This window comes from Rana temporaria, chromosome 4, assembly GCF_905171775.1.
Source record: "Rana temporaria chromosome 4, aRanTem1.1, whole genome shotgun sequence".
Classification (NCBI taxonomy): Eukaryota; Metazoa; Chordata; class Amphibia; order Anura; family Ranidae; genus Rana; species Rana temporaria.
In genome coordinates, this window is record NC_053492.1 from 310,001,834 (window position 1) to 310,011,018 (window position 9,185).

At 55.3% G+C, this 9,185-nt stretch overlaps 1 protein-coding gene across 2 annotated transcripts in view; it reads right to left on the reverse strand.

Annotated features, from left to right (window-relative positions):
• TAB2 (TGF-beta activated kinase 1 (MAP3K7) binding protein 2) overlaps window positions 1-689 on the reverse strand; it is a 114,890-nt gene extending 114,201 nt beyond the window's left edge. For both annotated transcript variants that reach the window (XM_040350592.1, XM_040350591.1), the window contains exon 1: window positions 297-689. The gene's annotated coding sequence lies outside the window, so the exon portion shown is untranslated. The remainder of the gene's footprint in view (window positions 1-296) is intronic.
• Between the last annotated feature and the right edge of the window lie 8,496 nt (window positions 690-9,185).

Sequence of the window (9,185 nt, forward strand, 5' to 3'; positions counted from 1 at the left end):
TACCAAATGACAGGTCATCCAGGTAAGGATTCCAAGTGCAGGTGGAGTATCTCAATACCTGAATGCAGTGTGTATTAGAAGTAGCACAAATTTGGGGAGGGTGTGAATTCCTGGAGGGGGTGGGTGGAGAGGCCAGTCACACCTCCAGTCCAGGTGACCAGTCCCCCCCAGGGTTAGTGACAGGCCTGGCCATGGGGCCTACACTCCTCTCTACGCCCACCCTTCCCCAAGTAGGCCCGGCCTCAAGTTGCTCCCTTTTTCCTCCCAGGCCCCGCACTTCCCCCTCTTCCTCTTACCTTTTTTTTTTCCTCCGCCGCCAGCCTGGACTAGGGGCCGGCGTGGTGGCTGCGACACCCGTCAGTCAGCCTGCCCTGAGTAGCCGACTGGGTCCAGCAGGGGGGGAGGGGGGACAAGCGCTGCTCCTGCTGCCCCGGCAATCACACCGCCACCTCCCCCCCTTTCCGCCACACTTCAGCGGTTCCGGCCTCACGGTCTCCGTACGGCCCAGTCGCCCCCAGCGTCCCGCCGGCGGAACCAAGCTTCTCTGACGTCACGAGACCCGAAACGTAACGGTCCCTCCTCTCCAAGGCAGCAGCAGAGCTTTCTATGGGACGAGGATGATGACTCCTCTTTACTTCTAGGCAGGAGACGAAACCAAAATACTGGCAGGGCGAAATATGGCGGACGAGAGCCAAGCGAGATCCCGCGAGAGGATGATGGTGCGCGGTGCTTGCGGTGGCCGGGGGGTTCCAGTGTGTGTGACGCGCTGCTTCCCTCCCCTTAGAGACAGTTACTGGGAGACCGCCGAGGGAGGGACGGAGTGAGGGCATGGCTGGAGGAAACAACGCCTGGGAACACACTCACCTCACGCCGCCTGATGGGAACAGTCACCTCACGCCGCCTGATGGGAACAGTCACCTCACACCGCCTGATGGGAGCATTCACCTCGCACCAACCTGGGAACAATCACCTCACATCGCCTGATAGGAACACTCACCTCGCACCAACCTGGGAACACTCACCTCGCACCAACCTGGGAACACTCACCTCGCACCAACCTGGGAACACTCACCTCGCACCAACCTGGGAACACTCACCTCGCACCAGCCTGGGGACACACTCACCTCACGCCGCCTGATGGGAACAGTCACCTCACGCCGCCTGATGGGAACAGTCACCTCACATCGCCCGATAGGAACACTCACCTCGCACCAACCTGGGAACAATCACCTCACATCGCCTGATAGGAACACTCACCTCGCACCAACCTGGGAACACTCACCTCACATCGCCCGATAGGAACACTCACCTCGCACCAACCTGGGAACACTCACCTCGCACCAACCTGGGAACACTCACCTCGCACCAGCCTGGGGACACACTCCTGATGGGAGCACTGGCCTCACACCAACCTGGGAACACTCACCTCGCACCAACATGGGAACACTCACCTCACACCGCCTGATGGGAACACACTCACCTGGCACCAACCTGGAGACACACTCCTGATGGGAGCACTCGTCTCACACCAACCTGGAACACACTCACCTCACACCAACCTGGGAACACACTTACCTCACAGCCTGATGGGAACAATCACCTCTTATCGCCTGATGAGAACACTCGCCTCACATCGCCTGATGGGAACACTCGCCTCACACAGCCTGATGGGAACACTCGCCTCACACAGCCTGATGGGAACACTCGCCTCACACAGCCTGATGGGAACACTCGCCTCACACAGCCTGATGGGAACACTCGCCTCACACAGCCTGATGGGAACACTCGCCTCACACAGCCTGATGGGAACACTCGCCTCACACAGCCTGATGGGAACACTCGCCTCACACAGCCTGATGGGAACACTCGCCTCACACAGCCTGATGGGAACACTCGCCTCACACAGCCTGATGGGAACACTCGCCTCACACAGCCTGATGGGAACACTCGCCTCACACAGCCTGATGGGAACACTCACTTCGCACCAACCTGGGAACATTCACCTCACACCGCCTGATGGGAACACACTCACGTTGCACCAACCTGGGGACACACTCCTAATGGGAGCACTCGCCTCACACCAACCTGAGAACACACTCCCCTCACACCGCCTACTGGGAACACTAACCTCACACCAACCTGGGAACACACTCCCCTCACACCGCCTAATGGGAACACTAACCTCACACCAACCTGGGAACACACTCGCCTCACACTGCCTGATGGGAACACTCACCTCACACCAACCTTGGAACACACACTCGCCTCATACCGCCTGGAGGGAACACACTCGCCTCACACCGTCTGCCTGCTGGGAACACTCACTTGCACTGACTGGCTGCTGGCACTTGCCTTACATTGTCTGGGAAAACTCACCTGGCTGCTGACACACCTTACACTGCCTGGCTTCTGGGAACACACGCACTTTATACTGCCTGGCACCTGAGAACACACTCACCTTATACTGCCTGACTGTAAACACTCAGTGCCTGTACTACATGTCATGAGCTGCCCATAGCACAAGGGGGACAGTCTGCTGCTCACAGGAATCCCTAAGGCCCTATTTTTTTTTTATTAATTTTGAATTTGCATATACAAAATAGAAAAAAACATACATTTCCTTCCCCAGTGGAAATATACTTTACTGTGTTTGCCCATTCCCTTTCGTGTCCCCCCTCCCCCCCACCCCTTCCCCCAACCGATCCTCTCACCCAATCTCTTGACCCCGTTTCTATCCTCCGCTACTTATTTTTAATTTCACTATATCTCTTTGTTAATTTGAACTTTCTCTTCCGTTCATAGACGGACACAGCCTTCATTGACATTAGGGTTATGGTTCTTCCTACCAGGAGAGTTTAGGCAGAATTTAACAGCACTTAAAGTGTTAAAACCTTTCCTTCGTGCCGCTCCTCCCAGTGGGCGTGGCTCCCCCAGGCATAACCCACACCCTGCTCTAGGAGCCTCAGTCTTTTTCTGCCTAACGACAGGAGAAGAGTCAGGCGCTTCTGGAGTCCCTGTACTCTGGAGTTTTTTTCTCACGCCGCCTGATGGGAACAGTCACCTCACACCGCCTGATGGGAGCATTCACCTCGCACCAACCTGGGAACAATCACCTCACATCGCCTGATAGGAACACTCACCTCGCACCAACCTGGGAACAATCACCTCACATCGCCTGATAGGAACACTCACCTCGCACCAACCTGGGAACACACTTACCTCACAGCCTGATGGGAACAATCACCTCTTATCGCCTGATGAGAACACTCGCCTCACATCGCCTGATGGGAACACTCGCCTCACACAGCCTGATGGGAACACTCACTTCGCACCAACCTGGGAACATTCACCTCACACCGCCTGATGGGAACACACTCACGTTGCACCAACCTGGGGACACACTCCTAATGGGAGCACTCGCCTCACACCAACCTGGGAACACTCACCTCGCACCAACATGGGAACACTCACCTCACACCGCCTGATGGGAACACACTCACCTGGCACCAACCTGGGGACACACTCCTGATGGGAGCACTCGTCTCACACCAACCTGGAACACACTCACCTCACACCAACCTGGGAACACACTTACCTCACAGCCTGATGGGAACAATCACCTCTTATCGCCTGATGAGAACACTCGCCTCACATCGCCTGATGGGAACACTCGCCTCACATCGCCTGATGGGAACACTCGCCTCACACCGCCTGATGGGAACACTCGCCTCACACCGCCTGATGGGAACACTCGCCTCACACCGCCTGATGGGAACACTCGCCTCACACCGCCTGATGGGAACACTCGCCTCACACAGCCTGATGGGAACACTCGCCTCACACAGCCTGATGGGAACACTCGCCTCACACAGCCTGATGGGAACACTCGCCTCACACAGCCTGATGGGAACACTCGCCTCACACAGCCTGATGGGAACACTCGCCTCACACAGCCTGATGGGAACACTCGCCTCACACAGCCTGATGGGAACACTCGCCTCACACAGCCTGATGGGAACACTCGCCTCACACAGCCTGATGGGAACACTCGCCTCACACAGCCTGATGGGAACACTCGCCTCACACAGCCTGATGGGAACACTCGCCTCACACAGCCTGATGGGAACACTCGCCTCACACAGCCTGATGGGAACACTCGCCTCACACAGCCTGATGGGAACACTCGCCTCACACAGCCTGATGGGAACACTCGCCTCACACAGCCTGATGGGAACACTCGCCTCACACAGCCTGATGGGAACACTCGCCTCACACAGCCTGATGGGAACACTCGCCTCACACAGCCTGATGGGAACACTCGCCTCACACAGCCTGATGGGAACACTCGCCTCACACAGCCTGATGGGAACACTCGCCTCACACAGCCTGATGGGAACACTCGCCTCACACAGCCTGATGGGAACACTCGCCTCACACAGCCTGATGGGAACACTCGCCTCACACAGCCTGATGGGAACACTCGCCTCACACAGCCTGATGGGAACACTCGCCTCACACAGCCTGATGGGAACACTCGCCTCACACAGCCTGATGGGAACACTCACTTCGCACCAACCTGGGAACATTCACCTCACACCGCCTGATGGGAACACACTCACGTTGCACCAACCTGGGGACACACTCCTAATGGGAGCACTCGCCTCACACCAACCTGGGAACACACTCCCCTCACACCGCCTAATGGGAACACTAACCTCACACCAACCTGGGAACACACTCCCCTCACACCGCCTAATGGGAACACTAACCTCACACCAACCTGGGAACACACTCGCCTCACACTGCCTGATGGGAACACTCACCTCACACCAACCTTGGAACACACACTCGCCTCATACCGCCTGGAGGGAACACACTCGCCTCACACCGTCTGCCTGCTGGGAACACTCACTTGCACTGACTGGCTGCTGGCACTTGCCTTACATTGTCTGGGAAAACTCACCTGGCTGCTGACACACCTTACACTGCCTGGCTTCTGGGAACACACGCACTTTATACTGCCTGGCACCTGAGAACACACTCACCTTATACTGCCTGACTGTAAACACTCAGTGCCTGTACTACATGTCATGAGCTGCCCATAGCACAAGGGGGACAGTCTGCTGCTCACAGGAATCCCTAAGGCCCTATTTTTTTTTTATTAATTTTGAATTTGCATATACAAAATAGAAAAAAACATACATTTCCTTCCCCAGTGGAAATATACTTTACTGTGTTTGCCCATTCCCTTTCGTGTCCCCCCTCCCCCCCACCCCTTCCCCCAACCGATCCTCTCACCCAATCCCTTGACCCCGTTTCTATCCTCCGCTACTTATTTTTAATTTCACTATATCTCTTTGTTAATTTGAACTTTCTCTTCCGTTCATAGACGGACACAGCCTTCATTGACATTAGGGTTATGGTTCTTCCTACCAGGAGAGTTTAGGCAGAATTTAACAGCACTTAAAGTGTTAAAACCTTTCCTTCGTGCCGCTCCTCCCAGGGGGCGTGGCTCCCCCAGGCATAACCCACACCCTGCTCTAGGAGCCTCAGTCTTTTTCTGCCTAACGACAGGAGAAGAGTCAGGCGCTTCTGGAGTCCCTGTACTCTGGAGTTTTTTTCTTGCGATTTTTCTCGCTTTTATTATTTTGTTCCTGCATTTTTGAATCCTGTGATTCTTCTATCAACAGCCGACTGGGTGACAGGCTGGGTCTTGACTCTTGTAGTCCCCCCATGTTCGGCCATCGAGCGTGTGCCAGCCCTTAGCTCAGCTTTGGGACGTCCACGACAGGCCCCGTTGCTCCAGGGGCGGCCGGGGAACTTCGGTTCTAGGGCACACATATGACCGGTCTCTATGGCTTTGTCACAGTGTGTCTGGCCGACAGCCATGCCGTTTACGAACGTTGGTTCTGTCTGGGATACCTCCAGCCGGGTAGTCGCAGGACGGGTAAGTAGTGGCCCCTTACTCAGGTAAGTGGTCTGGCTGGTGTTTTCCCTGGGGAGGTCGACTGAGGGTCCGCCCTGCTTTCCTCTCCCTCCTTCCCCTGACTGGGTAGTGGTTGTGAAGGGGGGGCCTCCTGGGTTTTCTTTATTACCACCAGGGCCCGTGTGTTGTTGGGGGACTGTGTTGTTACTCTGGGGGGTGCTGCTGTGTTCTATGAGGTAATTTTTACCTCAGACGGCGGCCATCTTGGAAATCTCCTTGGTATCGCTGTGTTTCTTCCATGAGGTGACAGACAAAGCACAGCCAGTGCTGCTGTGTTCTATGAGGTAATTTTTACCTCAGACGGCGGCCATCTTGGAAATCTCCTTGGTATCGCTGTGTTTCTTCCATGAGGTGACAGACAAAGCACAGCCAGTGCTGCTGTGTTCTACAATATGTTATACAAGGAATGGGAATGGGATGCACCGCAAAAAGTTTGTCAAAAAACTTTGTAACCCGTTACCCCCTTGAGGGGGGCTTTTAAAAAAAAAAGCCAGTGGACCCCCCTGTGTCCAGACTGCGTAAGGCCACCACGTTGCCTGTGGAAGGGGCTCCTGCATTTCAGGATCCCGCTGATAGGAGAGTGGAGGCCGTGGCCCGCTCCCTATTCACGGTGGTGGGTTCGGCGGTGAGGCCGGCTCTGGCCGGGGCCCTGGTCAGGCCCCGACTAAAAGGGCGAGGCTCCTGCTGCAGGAGCTGGAAGAAGGGGCTTCCGAATCCTCTAGGGACCTGGCTGAACAATTGGTTTAGGGATAGAATTTTCTCTGCGAGGCGGCCATGGATACGATCCGGGGCTTCCGCCTATGCAGTGGTTCTGCGCCGCCTTGTGTGGCTGAAGAGACGGTCAGCGGACTAATCCTCTAAGGTGGCCTTGGTGATGGCGGTTAAGGGTGAACGGTCCTTTTGGGACTTCCATGAATGACATCATTGAGGATGCCACGGGTGGTAAGTGCATGCTGTTCCCACAGTCTGGGAAGGGCTAGGGACCTCGCCCTGTGCAAGGACCCTCCTTGCCTACCTCCGAGCGTTTTTTCGCTCGCCCTGTGCGGTGGGGGTAGGTCTACATGGTGCTTGAATCCACGCTGCGGGGTAGCAGCGCACCTGATACCGCATGCCTAACAAGTCTGCGGACATACCTGCTTCCGCCTGAAGGTCTGCTCCCGCCCGTGTCTCGGGTGGGAGACTGGCTTCACATTGCGAAGTGTTTTCCTTGGGGATTGAGTTTCTCTCTTGTCTGCCAAACAGGTTTTTTCCCTCCGGCCTCTGGCCTCCTCTGGTTCGCCGGTTGACTCTGTCAGGGGCTGTCCAGGATCTTCTGGTCAGGGGAGTGATTGTGCCACTTCTCTCGTTGGAACGGTCTCTGGGTTTTTACTCCATTCTGTTTGTGTCCCCACGGAGGATGGGGCCCGGTCAATCCTGGGCCTCAAGTCTCTCGTTTGTTTTGTCAAGGTGCAAACTTTTAGGTGGTGTCGATTCGCTTGGTAATAGCGGCACTCCATCAGGGGGATTTTCTGGCATCCTTGGATGTCATGAACGTGTACCTGCATATCCTCAAACCACCGGAGATTCTGTGCTTTGCGGTCGGGGGGGACCATTTTCAATTGGTGTCCTTCCCATTCGGCGGGTTTTCGCCAAGGTGCTCGTCCCGATACTGGCCCGGTTGTGACAGCGGGGGTTTGTTATCATGGGATGTCTGGACGACATTCTCCTACGAGCTTCTTCGAGCTCTGCATTGGTGGAGCCGTGTCTATCACGTGTCAGGCTCTCCGAGTGTTCGGCTGGTTTCTGGATTGTCCTGAAATCAGGGTTGATTCTGTCTCAGGGACTGGAATACCTGGGACTAGTCCTGGATTCCGCCGGGGCGGGAGTGGGAACTGCTGTCACGATGGGACTAGCTTCCGTCATCTCTGGATTACCAGATTCAATTGAGTCATCTGATCATGTCTCCCCTGGTGTGGTGGCTGGCGTTTCCGGTGCTTCGGGCCGGAAAGTCATTTTTCTGCAGGCCACTGGACAGTGGTCACGACGGATGCCAGTCTCTCCGGTTGGGGAGGGGCGCTTGGGGCACCCAGTCAGCCCAGGGGCACTGGACTCAGGTGGAGTCCTGCCTACTGATCAACGTTCTGGAGCTCCGAGCAATCAAGCTTTGCCTTGCCAGGTGGTCCCTGGATCTACAGGGCCGACCGGTCAGGATCCTGTCCGATAACACCACGTCCGTGGCGTAGGTTGATCATCAGGGAGGCACACAGAGTTCTGTTGCAGCGACGGGGGTCGCGCACATCCTTTTGGTGGGCCGAAGGGTCCGTTCCAGATCTATCGGCCGGGTACATTCCGGGAATACGGAATTGGCTAGCCGACTACCTAAGTCGCACTGCACTGGGCCAAGGAGAGTAGTCTCTCCACCCGCAGGTGTTTTGGGGTCTGTGCCGAAGGTGGGGCACTCCGGATGTGGACCTTCTAGCGTCCCGTCTCTATCGGTAGGTGCCACGGTTCGTGGCCAGGTTTAAGGACCCGTGGGCGGACGCGTCAGGCGCGTTGGTGGCTCCTTGGGGTCACTGTCGCCTACTTTACACCTTCCCTCGGAAGCTTCTTCCTCGCCTGCTGCGCAGAGTGGAAGCTGTAGGCATTCTATCGGTCCTGATTGCCCCAGATTGGCCGCGTCGCTTCTGGACATTTTCTTTTTTCATAAATAGCATCCTTTACCTGCAGACATTCCTCTTCACTTCCTCATTGTTCGTTTTTGCTCAGAAGTTGCTCTATTTCTTCTCTGTTCTGTTCACTTCCTGCTTGTCTGATTGTTACTCACCACCATGACGGGAGGCTTTACTGCGGTGGTCAGTGACGTGCTCACCCCCTCCTGGGAACTACATCTGTGCAGCAGAACGCTCTCTACGCGTTAGACCTCAAGGAGGTGTGAATTACTGGGCGTGCCGCAAATTCATACTGGGAAATGTAGTTCTTGCATGCACGAACGATGCAAACCAGGAAGTGAATGAGAGAACAGGAACTAGAACGCCGGAGGTGATATAGATGAAGGAATTTAATAGGTATTTACTAGTTTTTTTAACAGAATTACTACACTATTCTGTCTGTCTACCTTGCAGACATTAATTTTAGGCAAAAAAATGTTTTCTTTACAACTCCTTTAAGTATTCCATATCTCTTCTATCCTGTCTAACCATTGACCTATCTTTGGGCTTTC